This window comes from Dipodomys merriami, unplaced genomic scaffold, assembly GCF_024711535.1.
Source record: "Dipodomys merriami isolate MVZ:Mamm:240054 unplaced genomic scaffold, mDipMer1.0.p SCAF_5, whole genome shotgun sequence".
NCBI lineage: Eukaryota > Metazoa > Chordata > Mammalia > Rodentia > Heteromyidae > Dipodomys > Dipodomys merriami.
In genome coordinates this window covers 55,230,475-55,250,773 of record NW_027206068.1, presented here as the reverse complement: position 1 = coordinate 55,250,773, position 20,299 = coordinate 55,230,475, and the positions used below count along the sequence as shown (strand labels likewise).

The following is a 20,299-nucleotide window of genomic DNA, read 5'->3' as shown; positions in this document are numbered from 1 at the left end:
ACTAAAATTAAATTTATAAAGAAAGCTCTTTTTCACTAATCTCCCATTGACAAAATACCAATTCTAAGTAGAAGAGAAGGCTCAGAGATTAGATGACTTTGTGATTAATGTTACACACTTGGTATATACGTGGCTATGTATAACTGAGTCACTGTTTTTCATGTAGACTAAAAGCATTTCATTTAGACTAAAAGCAATGGTGGTTAATTCACTGTCTGCAAAGCAAGGCAAGTGAACTATGTATGGGTGATAAGAGAGAAACAGGAAGATTTCTTTTTCTTTGCTACCTCAGTCTGGCAAATCCAATGAAACACCAACAATACAACCAAATCACAGCCCAGGAAATTACTTTCTGATTTGAGAAATGAAAAACTCTTCTTGTAGCAAAGCACTAGATGTTGCTTTAGAGTCTCTAGAAACTCTCATTGGTCATCAACTTTTCTCTGATCAGCAAAGTTTTTATAGAAAGAAAGTAGTTGAACAGTAGATAACAACCCAGATAGAGCAGGATTTATTAAAAACAACAACAACAACAAAACAACAATCAAGACTGTGGAGTTGACTAGCCTTGGGGGATGGAGGTGGGGAAAGAGGAGGCTCTGCTTCAGGTGAGGGATTAGGCCAGTCTTCAAGAAACAAAGTCTGTCCTCTGGGGCCCTGGCTTCAAGGCCTCTATCATTCCAAATCACCTACTGTACTAGTAGTGTACTGTACTAGGTGGGAGAGGGAAAAGGGGAGGAGTCATAACTTTCTTAGATCTAAACAAGATCTTCTCAAGAGACTGGATTATCACTGGGGGCTGAATTAATGCAGATGAGCTGAGCTTACCATTGAGTCATTTCACAACTGCCAGTATGGTTGGGCTGGCAGCCCCTACAATAGAGCACACTGGCTAGTTTTATACAAAAGTATAAAAATTCAGCCTGGTAATTCTGTATTGTGTACATGAAGACACCCAGTCTTCATATGGCCTTTTTTTGGCCTTTTTCCTTTGGTTTATCCTCTGTTGTCACTGTTTTCAATTTTGGTACCCTGTGTCTTGTAAATACGTTTTTCTGATTTGAGGAAGGGAAGGAAATAACAAAATGGTGAGACAAAAGACAAAGGATGAATCAATGCAACAGTGATACTCACAAGACATTATGATGGAAATGAACTTCATAACTCGGGGTTCCCAAGGGTGGGTGAGTGGAAGAAAAACAGTGTTCCAAAGGAATGTACACATTGCATTACTTATGTAACTTTAACTCCCTTGTACATCACCTTCACAATTAAATTAAATTAAATTAAAAAAGTAAAGACCCACCTGTCTTATGCATAAATCTACTCTCTCTACACCACCTATCTTAATAGTGGTTCTTCTATACAAAGTGAAAGTTCAGTACAAAACATTTATATGAAAATCACTAGAGGGAAATTATGACACCTAAAATCTATTTCATTATAAGCAATTTATATAAGAAGTCTATTGAGAGCTAAAATAACCCGTGAAATTTAAATGAAATATATAATACAAAAATTCTTACTCAATTAAAGATCTAAAATGAGAAAATTAAGCATGGTTTATGATAATTAAACTGAACTTCTAACTAAAGATAGCAAATTTATGACTTAGTTTTTAAAATCACAGAGGTGATTTCAAGAATGATAGATTTTTAAATGTGATTATTAAACAGCTGGTCCACTGCTACCTCTAGCCTTTCTGTTTCCTGAATCCTCATCTATTTTTTAAATGGTTTTATGGCAAGATACTCACATATGCATAGCATATGAACATAGTATCTTTTGCATTTTTTCTAACTTATTTTTTTTTTTTGGGTCTGGTCATGGGGCCTGAACTCTGGGCCTGGGCACTGTCCCTCAGCTCTTCAGCTCAAAGCTAGCGCTCCACAACTTGAGCCACAGCACCACTTCCGGCTTTTTTGCTTTTGCTTATGTGGTGCTGAGGAATTGAACCCAGGGCCTCAGGCATGCAAGGCAAGCACTTCTACCACTGAGCCAACTTCCCAGCCCCTTCTAACTTATTTTTGAATGATCATGCCAAAAAAGAAGTGTTTCATTATAAGCAATTTTGGTACATGACAATTTATAAATTAGGTAACACAAGGTAATAATTTATTTTGCAAATGTTTTATTGAAATATTCCATTAAATTAGGATGTGTTCCTAATCTTCAAGGGGCTAAATGAGAGAGACTTATAACTAAAATGTTGTAAAAGCCATTGGCAAGAAGCTATAAAAAGGAAACATTTGCATAGATTCAAATGTATGGTAACTCATGTCTATTTTATTCGGTTTAGTGAAAGGCATATTTCTTCAAAGTCTATTAAACAAATTTAAGCTCCTTCTTAAATCTGTTACTGAGTAGCAGATACTGAGAAATGAGAAGTTACAGAAATAGTAAAGATGTCTTAGAACATATACTGACAATGGAATTGATGGCGATGGAAAGACAAGTAGGATTTTGAGCCAAAATAACTTATATCTTTGAAAAATCTGGAGGCCCAGCTGGCATGCTTTATACTTTTTTTTCAATCAACTCTTGTAGCTAAAGAGAACAGCATTGAATAAATAAGTTGATATTGACTACAACTAATACTGTCATTGTGCTCATTAGCATGTATCCTCTCTTAGTTTTCACTGGTGTCTGATAAAGTGGGCAGGTAAATAAATTTATATGTTCAGAATAAAGAAGACATATAGCATTTTACAACATATTTCACAAAGGGAAGGGAAAAATGTGGTCACTCAAATGGACAAATTCACTAAAGCTCTCCAAATAGCTCTCAATAAGGATAGAGAATTCAGTTCAGTGGTGAACAAAACTGCATTTCATGTGTCCCAATATGTCATATTAGGAATATTTCAGTAGGCACATTAAAAGAAATAACATGTTTAGAATCCAGAACTATAGCATTATCATGTCAGCAATTTAATTTAAGCTGAATTTGGCTTCACAAGTATAGTTCTAATAAAGGACAAAGTACTAAGTCTTAAAGAACAATACCTTGTTACTGCAACATCTGAATTCCATTTATTTTAGTCAGAATCCATAGCAGAGATAAAGAGAGCTCAAATTAAGTGATAGTTAAAAAAAAAAACTCTGTGTTCCTTTTAATCCAAATAATTTCAATAGAAAAATTCACTACATACAATGTAGAATTACTAACTGAATAATTGTTTTCCAATAAAAGCCAGGGGAATAATTCAATAGTTGAAACAAGTGTAATCTAATTTCTTCTTTTGTGAACACATATTTGTGAGTTGTGTGATTATGTTATCTTTCTCTTTTTAGTAAGCAATCGAAATTAGCATATGTTTTTTAATGCAATAGAACAGTCAACATGACTATAAGATATTTACTATGTTTAAATTTTCTTTGCCTTCTACACTTCTTTTTTATTTATTTTTTATTTTTTTATTGTGAAAATACTGTATAGAGGGGTTACAATTACATGGGCAAGATAATGAGTTGTTTTGTAATTTTTTTTTCTTGAACTTAGGGTTTGAACTTAGGGTCTGGGCACTGTCCTTGAGCTCTTTTGCTCAAAGCTAGTACTCTACCTCTTTGAACCACTGCTCCACTTATATTTTTCTGGTGGCTAATTGGGGATAAGAGTCTCACAGGACTTTTGCTGCCCAGGGCTGGCCTCAAACTACAATCCTCAGATCTCAACCTCCTGAGCAGATAGGATTACAGGCATGAGCCACTGGCACTTGGCTTGTAAATTCTCCCCTCCTCCTCCTCCTCCCCCTCCTCCCTCTTCTCCTCCTCCTCTGATTTAAGCTTACAGAAAAATGTGCAATAAAGTTTTAATATCCCGTTTGAGAGAATGGTGCCAATATCCGATTGATACTGAGGTACTTCAGCCTATGTTTCCCCAACATGAGAATATTTTCCAATATAATTGTGGTGCAATCATAGGCAGGGAAATTATTAATATCAAAACACTGATATCTTCAGGTCCAAATGCTTTGTTCAGATAATTACTAACATGTCTCAATAATATTTTTGATGGCACTAAGGATCCATTTGGTAACATGTTGCCTTGGGCTGTCATGTCTCTTTCCAACTGAAATATTGTCTTTTTCCTTGACTTTCAAGATGGTGACACTTTTGAAATTTATTTTACTTTATAGACTACCACTCAATTTGTATGTGTCTGATGATTCCTCGTGGTCATGCATTTTTGTTGTTGTTGTTGGTCGTGGGGTTTGAACTCTGGGCTTGGGTGCTGTCCCTGCGCTCTTCAGCTCAAGGCGAGTGCTCTATTGCTTGAACCACAGTGCCACGTCCAGTGGTTTACTGGAGATAACAGTCTCACGGACTTTCCTGCCTGAGCTGGTTTTGAACCGCGATCCTCAGATCTCAGCCTCCTGATTAGCTATGATTACAGGCATCAGCCACTGGCACCTAGCTTGTGGTTATGCATTTTTGTGAGAATGTCTTAAGAATGATGTTCTTTCTTTCATATCGTGTCTTATTAAGTGGTTCAGGTTTCTGTGTGAACCACTGTTACTGATGCTAAAGCATGGGCTGAAATCAGTATCTGTCTCTCTTTCCCACAGCGATGCTATATGTATTCTTTGCAATGAGAAAGTATTTTGTGAGGAGCTGATCTAAGATCATGTCAAAATCATATTCCTCATCAAATTTATCTTTTAAATGTCTTAATTTATATTCATTTGAACTTTCAAGTTTCCTGCTTTATGTAATAGGATACAATCCACTTATTTATTAAAGCTCAAAGGGACCTTTTCTCTATTATCAACTCTTTTCAAGAAATGCCATAGGAGGCATGGCATCTGTTTTCACTCTTTTGTAGGAAACCAAAAGGTCCTATTTCCCAGGGAGGCCTTGAACTCACTCTTCATGTTCACTGCTGTATTAACCTTTGGATCCAGAAAACATTCTCATGTCTGTGTCTGTTATTACATATAAGAATGTGTAGGAGGATGGTCAGTTCTTCCATGGGTTCAAATTGACTCTATATGTTTGAGCTGGTCTTGACACCTGTAGAGATAAACACTAGCCTCTTCTCCCATTTCTCCAGTTAGAAAGGAGACCTCAGTTGGATTTTACAAACAGCAACCTTTTCCTTACTCACACAACAGTGGGGCATGAATACTTCTCAAGTTTCTGTGACATTAGTAACCAACAGTAACACCTATAGTACCTGCAGGGAGGGTGGGGCGCAGAACTTTTCATGAGCAAGGGAGATATCCTCATTAGCCTACACTGCTCTCTGAATCCTGCTCTAAAGATATCTGGCGGTGCTTTGTTATTTTGTACTAATAATTTGACCAAAAGTCACAATCTGCTTCTTACAAATTTTTGAGAAAATTATCCAGTTACCGAGACTAACATTCTTCCCAGAGTGGTGAGTAGGTGTTTGTTTGGTTTGGCAGTACACTCAGCTGGCTAAGCAAGCACTCTACCAATTGAGCCATTATTCCCCCTCCCATTTCTTTTCCAAACAGGGTGACACATTTATGCCCATGTGGGCCTAGACCATGTCTTTTCTATTTATGCTGCTCACAGTAGTAGATACGATAGGCACATGAAAATACACCCTGCTTTTTATTGTTTTGAGAGAATGCCTCCCAAACTTTTCTACCCACGCTCTCATTGAATCATGATCCTCCTAATGATCTCAACCTCCTGAGTCACTGGGATTCCAGGCATGAGACACTGTACCTGGCTAAAAGATGTGTTGTTTTTAAGTTAGAAGGTATATCCATCTAGTGGCAGATAAGGGAAAGACAGCTCCTCCCAGCACTGGGCATGGATTCAGGTGTTATACTTGGCATGCTGCCTCTAGTGGGTAGGTCAGGGGAGGTGGAAATTGGCATGGAGTATGTAGGGCTGGTTGCAGGTAGGTAATAAGGAGAGTGAGGATGAGTTTAGTAATCCTCTAGGTGTTCAATATTCAAAGCAAGTTATTCCTACCCGGGGTCTGAATAGGGATTTTCACATAACCTGAAGACTTATAATGATTCATCCTGAGATAAAAGTGAGTCTTAAACTTTAAATTTTGAAACCGTACAATGAATACTATTTATATGAAATAAGAAAATTGCTTAGGAGCTGGGAAGGTGGCTCAGTGGTAGAACACTTGCCTTGCATGCATGAGGCCCTGGGTTCAATTCCTCAGCACCACATAAGCAAAAAGAAAAAAGCTGGAAGTGGCACTGTGGCTCAAGTGGTAGAGTGTTAGCCTTGAGCTGAAGAGCTGAGGGACAGCGCCTAGGCCCAGAGTTCAGGCCCCACAAATGGACACCCCCCCCAAAAAAAGGAAAAAAGAAGAAAATTGCTTAGCCATAGATATTGTAGAGTTTATTTACTGATAGCAATGTTTTAATCCTTGTAATTTTGGAATTGTTCCAGAGGATAAAGTAAAAAATGACTATACTTAAGATTCATGAATTGTAATATGTCACCATGAGTCATTTCCTTTCTGTGAAGATATTTTCAAATTCAGTGGGGAAAACAGTCTCCTTCCTTCCTTCTATCCCTCCTCCCTCTCCTCACCTTCCTTCTCTTTTCTCCTTTCCTTTCTTCCTCCCTCTCTTCATTCCTTTCTTTCTCCTTCCTTCCTTTCTCTCCTTTCCTTTTACTTCTTTTCCTTGGATATCAGATAGGAGTGCTCAATTAAGATATACCAAATGAGCCAGGCGCTGGTGGCTCATGCCTGTAATCCTAGATACAGAGGAGGCTGAGAGCTGAGGATCACAGTTCAAAGCCAGCCTGGGGAGACAAATCCATGAGACTCATCTGCATTTAACCACTAGAAAACTGGGAGTGGTGCCGTGGCTCAAGCGGCAGAGTGCTCGCCTTGAATTGAAGAGCGCAGGGATAGCGCCCAAGCCCAGAGTTCAAGCCCCGTGACCGACAAAAAAAGAAAAAAAAAGAAAAAGAAAGAAAGAAAGAAATAGAGAAAGAAAGAAAGAAAGAAAGAAAGATATACCAAATGAATAAAATTATTGTGCAACAAACTGAAGCTCTAATATCCATTACAAGGTTTTCTGACAAGATGTCTGTTAAAGTAATGGGAGATGAATAGCTATAAAATTGTTCAAACATCTTTCCAAAGCCAAGACACTAATTTTCTAAGCAGCTTAATGATGATGGAAAATGTTTTTTGTACGTGTAGTAGCATAATCATTGGCTTTGTGGACATGACAATGACCAATTTAAATAGTGATGGAACAGTGACACCGATCAATATGCGTTGGACTTATCAACTGATTGGTTGAATTGAACCTCCTCAGAAAGTGATGACTAAATAAATCATTTAACTCCCAACTCCAGAAATACCTCTATTCTATTCTGAAGCTTGTAAAGGTACCATTACACTACATTACCAGCAGCCACATACATTTCTATTAATAAAACATAATTTAAGAGGCACATATTATTGCAATTTATAAATGTAAAATAATAAGGTAAAATACAACCTTAATTTTACATGACCTAGAATCTTTGAGGCCAAGGAAATAAAGATGAGTTTTTAAAAAGCATCTTCCTTGGGAACGGCCAAAAACTTGTTTAATTTCTTGCTGTTGAAAATAACATTTAAATTATTATTTCAGAATATAAAATATATTATAAATTATTAGCATATAAAAGTATTGCTTTTAAACCAATATACCTCACCCCAAGAAACTAATACATTATGACATTTTTATATGTCATATAACATACTTTGATCAGATAGCGTCCATCTCTCACCTGGCATTCATTTTTTTAGCATTGATTGTTCACGTTTACTTTATTTTTAATAAAGGAATAAACCTGGCCAGTAGCTCACACCTGCAATCCTAGTTACTCAGAAGGCTGAGTTCTGGCAAATTACAAGTTGAGGCTATCTTAGGCAGGGAAGTTTGCTAGACTTCATTTCTAAAATAACCAGCAAAATGAAATCCTGGAGGTATATAAGTCTCAAGTGGTATACTTCCAGCTTAGTATGTGTCTGAGTTCAAAGTCTAGTACCACCAACAAGTAAGGTAGTGAGTACATTTCCTATTGAGCATTGTTACCTCCTCCTTTGTTTTTCCCTACCATCCCTTCCCTCTCCAACTCCTCCCTCCCCACCCCCCAGTTGTAATGTTCATTTTCAACATAGTGTCTTGTACATCTCATTGTTACAATGGGTCAACCTGTATCCTGTTTCAGCATTTTATTTCTCTTTCCTTCCCCAAATTAGAAACACAAGATGCAGGACACTTGGAATCAAATACAGTGGAAACGGGTTATACCATGGGGGAAGAACATACAAAAGAAACAAAAAAAAAAAAAAATCACAAAGTGCACTTAAAAACGATAAAGCTATACAAATTTAAGAGTATTTTATCTAAGAAAGTGGCAGTCCTCACTAACATAATATTTTGGTGTCATGAAAATAAAAAGCATTTACATGCAGGTAATGACAAAAACTTTAATGTGTCTTCTCATCACATGAATTATACAACTACTATACTTCAGAATAAATTCTAATGTTATACAAAAATAATATATAACTGTCCAGTGATAGCATATAAAATATAATCCTAAAGTACATGGCTTTAATCTACTCCAAAGCAGTCCAAATATGGTGAAGAATCTACATATAAATACTTGGCAAAGTTTAATATTCATCTGGCCAACAGCTGCAAGCTGTTTAATTGCTTAACATTAGGAAATTGGAAAGTGGTGTGATTATCTATTTAAGGCCAAATATTAATTAGGATCAAATAAATATAGTTCCTTAGATCTCTGTGGTATCTAATCTATATAAACATCTTGCAGTGATAACTCATAAATGATTAAATGAAGGCTAGTGGCATTAGAGGATTCTGAGTCATATGCCAGAACTTAATTTTGTGCTCAATTTACTTTTAAAACTGCTGGTGGCATAACAACACATCAATGGAACTTAGATTTTAAAAATCAAGCTTTCTCTTTGTGCTCAAGCATGAAGAAGCAATCATCATAAATGAAAGGAATGAAAGCGTTATTCTAATTTACCCAAATATGCACATTTTTGTGGGTAAAGGATCATAATTAAAAGTCACAGAGCTTTCTCCCTGAACATGCTCTGAAATCGCATAAACATACCCTGAACTGGCTTTCTTCTTTTCTCTCCAGAAATTAACGATGTAATTATTCTGAAAGCAGCAATGAGGGGTGAGGCTGCTCTCCTCCTTGCAAGAGCTCTTCTCTTTGCATGAAAACAGGTTCTTTCATGTGGATGGAGACTCATTTAGTGACAGTGAACTGGAGCGGTAAGTACTTTGATCTACTGGTCAGTCCACTGTCTGTCAAACTGAAGAAAATACTGAGCTCCAGGGGTAGAGTTTGCTCTGAAACAATTCTAAGGGTACATCCAGGTTTACCTGAATAATTGTTCTGACTTCTTAAAAACCTATGCTTTCTGGTCAATGATGTAGAAGATGTGAATGAGTTGGCAGTGATTCAGACAATCAGCTATGAGAAATTGATTCTCACTGGGCTGGGATAATCATACTAGATTTGTGAAATGAATGTAAAGTGAGGATATTGCACCACAGCAAATCAAGCAAATACTCATGGTGGAATCCTGGCTGCATGAAGTCTGTGTAAAATGCAAATGTACAACATGGTTCTTTGTCTCTAAGAGAATATTATCTATTTCCACACTAATTAGATGTTATTAACTACATGCATGATTAATAAAGCATTTCTAATTTCATTGTTTGGTAAAATACTTTACTTGGTAAAGCCAAGAGGAAATAGGGCCAGGCAAAGCCCCTCAAATATATAAACAACTAATCCCACTACACAGTGAAGTGTTATGAAGAGCCAGAATATTTTTCTGAGAAGAAAGGAACTTCTTAAACCACCCTTAAAATAAACTTAATTTACCTGAATTTATTGTATTGTATAGTATTAAACAGACTAAAGTAGACTATAGTATTAAATAGTATTAAATTTTCCCAATTCTAATGGTAGAACAAATACACATTTAGTGTAAAGAAGCTAGAAGATACAGACAAGGCAAGATGAAAAATCAAAGGTAGCAACAATTCCACTTCCAAAAATGACTGCTTAACCCATTCCCTGAGAAAATGCACCGATCAGGCCAAAAGGAACCATATATACACTTTAGAGAATTCTTTGAAATTAGCATTTTCAAAATTGACATAAGAATTCAAAACTCAGCAGCTTCATGGTTCCCTACTTCTTATGTTACTGAAGCAAAAGTAACTGTAAGAAGCAGCAGAAGTAACTGTAAGAACTCTTGCATTTCAGAATCTTGGGAATTGAGACCCAGATTCAATTCTCACACCCTTGCTCTCTTTATGATTCTTGGGCCAAATGGTTCATCTCTCTGTTTCTTACATCTGAAAAATGAGAACACAGTACTTGACAGCTTGGTTCATCCATGCATATGAACAGTTGCTGAACACATAGAGAAAGAGCCACACTGGGAGAAGAGAACATGAAGAAAGTGCATAGCCCATCATTTCACGGTGCTGTCAGGGGAGAGTTTAAGTAAGCCAGGGGAGAGAAACATTTTACCTGAAGATAGTCACATGGCTGCTGTCCAGGCAAGATGTCCAAATCCAGCTAGAATCAGGAAGTCTTTCAAAAAAACCCAGCATAGGTGGGTTGGGGCATATCATTAATGCCACATGGCATACTCTATGCTGAGGAGTCTACTGTTTCAATTCTGTAAGTAATAGGGAGTAATTCAAGGGGAAAGCTGGTATAAGACAAATCCTAAATTTTGTATATTTATCTGGCTTTACCTCAAGATTGCAAAATAATCACTCTATGTCAGCCTCTATTCTAAGTGCTTTACATGCACTAATTAATCATGGTAAAGCCCTGTAAGGTAAGTTATTATGATCTATTTTTTATGGACCATAGAACTAGACAGAAGAAGGAGACACCCAAAGTAGAGCTTGATTTTGAAGTTAAGCAATTAAGACTCCCTAACTCTAGAGCTTATATATATTCATTCTTACTAGATGAACTAGTGAAAGAATGCACACTAATCCAGCTTCATTAGAATGTGTTCAAAGTAGTAATTATTATCTGATGGTGAACTCCCTACAAAGATCTGCACTGATATCCGCATGTTCTGTCTACTTCAAAACATGATGATGTCCATGGGTCTTGCCTACTGCAAGCTATCATTTCTTTTGGAGTAGGTAAACTTCCCCTTTTCCATGTTTTGTTCTTAGTTAAAAAATTTAAAAAGTTGATATAAAATCATGCCCAGCATCCCCTAAATACAAATGTCAGCAAATCAAATTTTCAGTATCAGGATGTTGGATAGGGTAAGGAAGCTGAAAAGGATTGATGGGGCCATATTTCTTAACATTTTTTCCTAAGAAGAACAAAGACAGGAAGAAAGACAGGAACATAGTAATTATTCTACCTCAGGTCTTAGCATCTCTCTCTATGTGCTTGAAACTACCTTTAATCACATTGTGTTAGTAGTTAGCTCCTATTCTGCTTTATCTCACTTTAAATTTTCCTTCTCTGGAAACCTTCCCTGACCTCTTTAAGCTACCCAGGGACTCTTAGCTCTTATGTTAACACTATTTACCACTGTGGTATGCTTCTAAAAAATCATATTTTGTTATGACTATTATTTCCATATTTGTGATTTTTTTTCATTTCTGCAACCCCAATGTCTGGATCATGTTATAAAATCAAAGATTAAACTAATAAGCTCAACAGTAAGCCTTCCCTTGTCAAAGAGTATGCACACTGTCTGAGAAGTAATAAGATGTTAACTCTCTCACATTTTCATATAGATTCATCAAACATCTTAAAATATCTGAGGGCTTTTAATACCTTCATGCAGCTTATCTTAAAGAACAAACTTTGGGGCTTTGGAAATGGAAAATTATACATAATTTGTGAAAAAAAACAATGTGACGGTTTCATCAATCTTAACTTTCTAGACATGCTCATTAAGAAGAGGAAGGCAAGGGTTAGGTAGGGGAGGGACTGAATACATTGTTTTCATAAGCTGCTTTGTTAAATGGCAACTTGTTTGTACAACTACTTAAAGGTAATAAACAATTTAAAAATGAAACTTAAAGGATACATAGACATTTGAAAAGAAAACATGTTATCCATACTCGCTCCAAAAAAGAAGAAAATATGTGAACCTAGAAAGTACTCATTAAAGGCTTCCAGACCACCTCAGAATTTCCCACATGTAATGACACCTAAGCCACTCACATTTCAGACTAGGTGGGACTGAAACTGATTCAATATCCAAGTGGTAAAAGGCAAAAGGGAGCCTTTCAGGTTTTTCTCCCAAATATGATAGGTTGTGCTCTGCATCTACTCAGTTATTGTCTGTTTTTGGTATATTCTTTTTTTTGTGAAAAGGATATGGAATGGTCCCCTGAAATGGTGGCATTGCTATTCAGAACTCTGCCCGAGTGAAATTAATTCTGTGTCTCAATGACACTGGAGGAAGTAAAGCAATAATGACTAACTATGTATTGAGTACCTACTATATGTGAGGCTCTGCGTTAGACAACAGGATACAGCGAAGAAAGCTGCCCTAATAGAAGATTATGCTGTTCCACCTTGACTTAGATGTAAAACCCCTGCCTAGAAAGAAACCTAACAAATATTACTATCATGAATACAGTCAATAACCAGTGTATATAGTAAGAGTCCATAGGAATGTCAGGAAACATAACTACAAGGGTAAGGATGATTAAAAATATAAAAAGTGCCTTAATTCTTCCAGTTGAAAATATGAAAGAGGTTTCTCCCTTTCCTTAGAGCATTTACTTTACAAAATGTATCACTGTAAATATTTTCTCCTCTTTTTGAAGTTTATATCAATCCTTTTGAAAATTGGGTAGGCCTTGCCTTGGTTTAAGACCCAAGATGTCTTTTTCAAGGACTCTGGAGCCATCTTTTTGAAATGCAGGCAGCTATGAAGTTGATTTTATATTCTATAGGTAGCCAGTTCTAACTTGTTCAACTATGCTTCCCCTAAAGGGAGGAGGTCTGTTTTGTTTTTCCCTCTGGGTAAAGCCGATAGCAACACAGACAGCCATTCCACTTGCCATGTATACTCTGAATGGACTGTGTGATCAAAATTGCTGTGTAGTCCTCCTGCATGGGGACTTGTTATTTCTCTTGAGAACATGAATGCAATGACTGTTGACTGAAGAAAGGGGAGAGATTCCATCCCATTCCACTTGCCATGTATACTCTGAATGGACTGTGTGATCAAAGTTGCTGTGTAGTCCTCCTGCATGGGGACTTGTTATTTCTCTTGAGAACATGAGTGCAATGACTGTTGACTGAAAAAAGGGGAGAGATTCCATCCCATCTTTGCAATCTCTTAGTTGGTATTACCTGTGAAGACTGCCACATGAGTTTATTGCTTATCTCATAATAAAGCTGTTTGCTTTTTCTACTGCTTGTGTATAAAGGATTTCTGGTTTTAGGTATGATTTTGTTTTTAATTACATTTTCTTCAACAGAGGACATCAGTATCAGTTACTTCCATAGACTAAAATCCCAGCTATTCTTTCATATATACACATATACACAGACATATTTCTTAAATTAACATATTTTAATAATGAGAAGTAAGTGAAATCATTTTCATTACAGGGTAAAGCATACACTAGACTGACATTTATGACTCTTATGACATGCTTAAGATAATGACTTATGGGGCTAGCTCAGTGGTAGAGTGTTTGCCTTGCATGCATGAGGCCCTGGGTTCCATTCCTCAGCACCACATAAGCAGAAAAAGCTGGAGGTGGTACTGTGGCTCAAGTGGTAGAGCGCTAGCCTTGAGCTGAAGAGCTGAGGGACAGTGCCCAGGCCCAGAGTTCAGGCCCCACGACCAACAACAACAACAACAAAAAAGATAATGACATATCTACATGGTTCATAGATCTCAGCATTGAGAGAAATTGACCAGAGAAGCATCTACAGCCTTATTCCACACAGGCTCCTCTGCCTGAGAATAGTCTCTCTCCATTTGCCATCACAAGTTTGTACATAAAATTTACCCATGTAAACAATAACCTGATTATAAATCCAACATGTTGCTCTTTGCCATCAATTGGCACATGGCCGTGTGAAGCCATTCAATTGGATGCCTTTTGCCCTAAACTAGCCTGCTCCACATGCCTGTTTTGGAATCTCTAGCATCTGTGTCTTCTCATTTACATTCCTTTTTGAAAAAAGCTCCTGTGGTGCATTTTCTTGAGCTCTTTAGCTTATAGGACATAGGGTTGCTGGGATTTCAGGAGTGACCCATTTCATTAGCCAAGAGGAACATCACCTTAATCCTATTGACACTAGGCTTTGTTCTGCACTCAGTTTCTGTTGCTTGGCTTCCCTACTCCACATCACTGTGTCTGTTCTGCAGGAATCTCTATTGCCTTTGCCTGGGATCTGAATTCTATCATGGCCAGTATCCTTACATTATAAATCCAGAAACCTGGTATGAGCAGGGTGTACTAAAATATTCAGATAGTTAGGAAGATCCCTAACTAGTCTATTACAGTTTGGATGGTGGTGGTCAGAACCATAAAGGACTTCTATGAGTTCCTGAATTCCAGCCAGGAGAAATCCTCACTCGAGTCCAGTTAAGCGGTCTCTTAGATGAGCAAAGAAGACTACATTGCTAAGGCAGAAATGTGGTTCCATAAACAGCAAGATAGAGAGAGAGAGAAAAGGAGAGAGAGAGAGAGACATAAAATCCCCTAGAAGGTAGAGGAAATAAAATTCACCAGTTCTAAACACATTTGAACATATTTCAAAATCAGCTTTAGGATTCAGTTGCTAAAACATTTCACTTAATAAATAGGATTCTGAATCCAAGAAGTGAATAATTTGCATGGTTCTCATCTTTTTGCTCTTAAAAATCCTTGGCTTAAAAGCATTACCGTATAGATAACAAAATTGCCATATAGATAACACAGGAAAGTAAAAAGAAGTAAGTTTTACATTTGACATTTTACTAATACATAAAATACAATGGTAGAATAGGTCAAACTTAAAATTATTGCAATGTTATTTGGTCTGAGGAGTTTAAGCAAATTTGGTCGAATCATATGAGATACTCCCTAATTTTAGATATTTAAAAATTAATTACATTTTTTCCTCTCCCATTTGCTGAAATATATCTATGTCATAGTCATCCAGAGTAAAGGATATAAAGAGTGAAATAAGGTTGTCTATTAGCGAAACAGCACAATGCACCTGAACACAGAGCCCAAAGTATTTGAGCATAGACTGAAGGAGAATCACCCAGGCCTTCTCCTCCTGGACTATACAGACTTCAAACAACTGAAGACTCCACTAGATGCTATCTGCAGGAGTGGCTAGGAGTCAGCACTATAGCAACAGTACAACTTTAACCATTCAATGGTTGCTATGATCTGAATCCAAAATACAAATACCCCTACAAGTTCATGTGTTAAATACTTGAGCCCTAACTGGTAGTATTATTTGTGGTGGTGGTGCAAGTTTTAGGAGGCAGGAAAACAGGAAGTGGGTAATTGGGAAATGGCAAGGTTATACCTGGTCAGGATCTATGCCCCGCCCCGCTTGAGATGAGCAGCTACTGCAGTGTGTTCCCACCATGAAGTTCTGCCTCATGACAACCCCAGAGTCAATGGAGCCAAGGATGATCACCTGAAACTTCTCAAACCGAGCCAAAACATTCTTTTCTACCCTTCATTGTTTTCCCATGTATTTGTAACAGAGATAAAATGGGAAACACATATTAGATTACCATTAGACAAAAGAAGCAATGATGAATTGCAATGCTGTTCTACAAATATCTTTTTTTAAAACTAAATCCTACATTAAGAGATAGTTGCAAACAAAATCTTAAAGCAATATTTTAGTGTTAATCAACAAAAGTCGTATGTATCTATTGTTTTGAAATACATACAGTGTTCCATCAAGCTAATGCACATATGAACCATCTCAACCCTGCAGCTCTGCTTACTTAGCAATTTTCAAGAATATGGTATAGCTGGGCACTGGTGGCTCACACCTGTAATCCTAGCTACTCAAGAGGCTGAGTTCTGAGGATCACAGTTCAAAGCCAGACCAGGCAGGAAAGTTCTTAAGACTCTTATTGCCAATAAACCACCAGACAACTGGAAGTGGTGCTGTGGCTCAAGTGGTAGAGTGCTAACCTTGAGCTGAAGAGCTGAGGGACAGTGCTCAGGCCCAGAGTTTAAGTCACATGAACAACCAAAAAAAAAAAAAAGAATATGGTACCAATTGATTTGAGCTTTCAATCATTTAATTCAACCCTATTCAGCCTCTATCATTACATGTAGCATTGGCAAAGTCTCTCGAGAATATGATTCTTAGGTAAACTGTTTCAATCCTTTTCCTTTTTTCAGTACTGATAATTAAACTTTGGGCCTTGTTATTGCTAACGCTGCACTTCTGAGCCACTCCTCCTGCCCTTCCATTTGTAATGTTCTAGCTAAGAGTTTTACTAACTTTACCCAAGGAAGTCTTGAACTCACTATCTTTCTGCCTCCACCCTATAAATAGTTGAAATCACAGGTGTGACCACCATAACTGGCTTTGTTATGGTGAGTTTTAAAATATACAAATAAAAGGAAATATCTGCCCATAATATACATTCAAGACGATCTAAGTACTTCTAATTACTCTTGCAAGATTATTGGATGTGTCCAGGCTTGTTGAAACTGTTTGGGCTCAAGGCACTGACAGATAATAATCCAATTGGATTTGTGACATATGGTCCTTGTTCAAAGAGTTTTCTTCTGATAATAAGAAGCATTTACCTAATACACAGTCAATCAGGTAAGCATTATTAAAATGTTTTCACAGATGAGCAAACTGAAATGCAATAGTTAGCAGCCCGATTAATCTGCAGGTCTATGATGATGACAGTCTGACACAGCCCTGATTCTGTTCTGATTGGCTGTGGGTGATACCCTGTCATTGAGAATCAGCCATGCAGAGACCTCTGTCTTGATGGGTAAAGACACCAAGTTGTGGATGTTACCTAACTACCATGCCCACCTTAACTAAAACTAATTCAGATTCTTTGAAAATACTGTGTATTAGAATATATGCCAAATGAGTTTTTTTTTTGTTCAATGTAACTGGCATAGTAAAACTAGGATCCTGTTCTTAGAGTATCATCTACTTCCAGACTCAGTTTCCAAGGGAACTATGGCCAACTGGCCCATCGTTTCCCCATGCCTCTCTTCCATTCCTATGTAAATACATGATTTTATACAGAAGTGGGATACTTCTGTAAGTACCATTTTGGAGTTGAACTATGTTTTATTTTGTCATTTGTACTCCTACAATGGTGGAAATGGAAAATGAACCAATCTATTTAATGTATGGAGTAGTGAATCACAGAGGAAAATGAAATATGTTGAATGCCTATTCCAAATCCTGAAGAAAAGAAATATACCTGTAAAAAGCAGAATGCTATTACTACTCTGCATGGATTCACTTTTTCTTTGAGTTGAGTCTGGCCCACTTTGTCTGAAGTCAAGAAAAAGAAAAGACTAAATAAACCAAACTATATTCAAAACCAAACCAAATTCTAAATCATATTCTACCCAACCTGATAATATGTTTCTTTTGCTTTCCTGAAGTAATGAGGAAAACATTTTTTTTTCCTCTGCCATGAGGGTGAAAAGATGTTATACTTTAGGACAGAGAATCAGTTTTGTACTTAAAGCCTAGAGTATATCAAGCCAACTCTAAAAGTGATTCATGCGTAGCCACAGCAGTCTTATGTCCTGACACGTGCTCAATGTACCGTTTCACTAAAACTTTAGTGGTTTGGGTGTTAGAACACTTGAGAATATATTAGTGCAAAATTTCAATTCCATGTTGCCTTAAAGAATGCTAAAAATGAAATAACATGGTAAGTTTAAATTCCAGTATAGACTACTTCTAAGAAGGGAGCAGCTTTTTAGAGTGCCTTGATTTCTGACCATTTAATATTACTAGAGGTTGTAATCAGAGATCTAACAAGTGAAAGGCAGTTTTAACACCTTTGGTAATCTTGACTATATATATTTGTGATATAAAAAAGCACAATGACTTAGGGTTTTTTCTTTATTTTGATACTGTCATAAAAAATGTAGAAACTGGGAAGAATGAAATTCATTAAACAAGAACCTTAAGTGGAATGAAGTTACTATGGGAAGAATCGTATTGTTAGTGGTGACATTCACAAACACAACGCCCTCTTTTGTCAGAGCAACAAATAGAACTTAGAAAATGGTACTGTTGACTCTTGACCAACCCTATCATTTCTTAACATAATTACAGCATCCATCCAAAATGAAAAAGTTGTTTTTAATCCAGTTAAAAAGCACAATTAGAATAGTATTCTTTCCTAACCTGTATTTCTCCACCCATTTGGTACTTAGTAGGGATTTGTATTGCTACTGCACCTATTATAATTGTGTATGTATAATCTTTGATAAATAAACCTCAGCATAAGAGATTCCACTGAAATAATAATCAATGTGTCATATATTTAAAATTACTTATGTAGCATGATGAATGCGCTTACTAAAAAATGTAGTGATATATTTGTGTGTGTGTGTGTGTGTGTGTGTGTGTGTGTGTGTGTGTGTGTGTGTGTGTGTGTGTGTGTGTGTGTGTGTGTACCAGTCCTCGGCCTGGTTGCTATCCTTGAGCTTTTTGTGCTTAATATTAGCATTCTACCACTTGAGCTATAGTATCACTTCCTGCTTTTTGATAGTTAAATGGAAATAAGAGCTTCATGGACTTTCCTATATGGGCTGGCTTTGAACTGCCATCTAAGCCTTCTGAATAGCTTAGATCACAGGCATGAGAAAACACTCAGTAAAGTGTAACCCAGGCTGTTCTTGAACTAGCGATTCTCCTGCCACACTCTATTCACTGATTACTGGTATGTCCCACCCCTGGCCAGGCTCATCATTTTTATCCATAAAATTCTCTATACATAGACACTCAACTCATTTTATTCAAGATTTTGACTACTTGATAGATTTCAATAACACAATGTAAGAACATAAACCTGTAGCTCAACAGCAAAAACTGTTACAGACGAAATGTGGTTGAGACCAATTCATTTGGGCCATTCACTAAATTAGCTCTATTTAAGAGTTTTAACACTAATTTATCTTGAAACTTTATATAGTAAGCATATCTCTTTATTTTCTGGGTAGATAATAATCATGGTATTAGAAATATCGCCACACTTTAAGTACTTATATTAAAAACAAAATGACAAATTTTAGAGGAAATAACCCATTCACTATACATTTGTCTTGATTTCTCGAGAAATACACACTCATTCTGATAAAGCTTTCATTTGTTTTCTCTGATCTCTTTGAATTCAGACAAAATAATGAAGTCTTATTCAGCTGGAACTAAACAGCTGTAAAATATGCTTTTCATTAGCCCCTTCCTGGGATCCTCAAACATTCTAGGAATAATTTTTCAAACCAATGGAAAACATTAATATAAATAGAGTCACATATTAAGAGAGAGAGAGAGAGAGAGAGAGAGAGAGAGAGAGAGACAGACAGACAGACAGACAGACAGACAGACAGACAGACAGACAGACCCTCTTGAGTAAGTTTCTGTCCTGGCCTCCACTCTAGAATATTCCCTTTTGAGATTTGCAACCGCCCCACCCAATTTTTGGTGATTTTATCCCTTTGATCACTGGAAAATTCCCAAAAGCAGCTAAAGCCAACAGATCTTAGGTTCTGGTCATAAAGGATAGAACTGTGCATTGTGTATGCATAGCCCCATACAAGAAAAGCTGGACACTCTACAGGTGTCATGTCTATGCTCAATTAGTCCATTGAGCAGAGGAACTCCTCATCAAGAGTATTATCTTAGGATGACAGGATTCTATGCAGTGGAATGCATACTTCATATGATGGCCACTGGAACCCACTGGTAAAACTGTGTCCTCCTCATCTGGGAGGCACACCCAGCTGTCCTGGGACCTGGGACAGACGGGCAATACTGTCACTGTCACCCGACTGGTCACCAAGTATCTGTTTTTGTTGGAGTGCCAAGAACTGTAACCTCCCTCCTTAGGCTATAGGTCTTCCATCTTCTGATTCGGGGTTTGAAAGGGAGTAGATGTTCAGAAAAGCTTGCCTTTGGTTTTATGCATGTATTTCTGGTAAATATGCTAGTTCTCTGCTCAAAATTAATGGGCTGGGAAAAATAGTTTGTGTACTTTTCATTACTTAAGTTAAATGTGTTATTAACTAAAGTGAATTGAGTAGATTTGCATTGT

The 20,299-nt window shown here is 37.0% G+C and overlaps 1 protein-coding gene across 4 annotated transcripts in view; it reads right to left on the bottom strand.

Annotated features, from left to right (window-relative positions):
- The window catches only part of Ptprz1 (protein tyrosine phosphatase receptor type Z1), a 170,289-nt gene that overhangs the window by 85,482 nt on the left and 64,508 nt on the right, over positions 1 to 20,299 (bottom strand). The window lies entirely within an intron of this gene.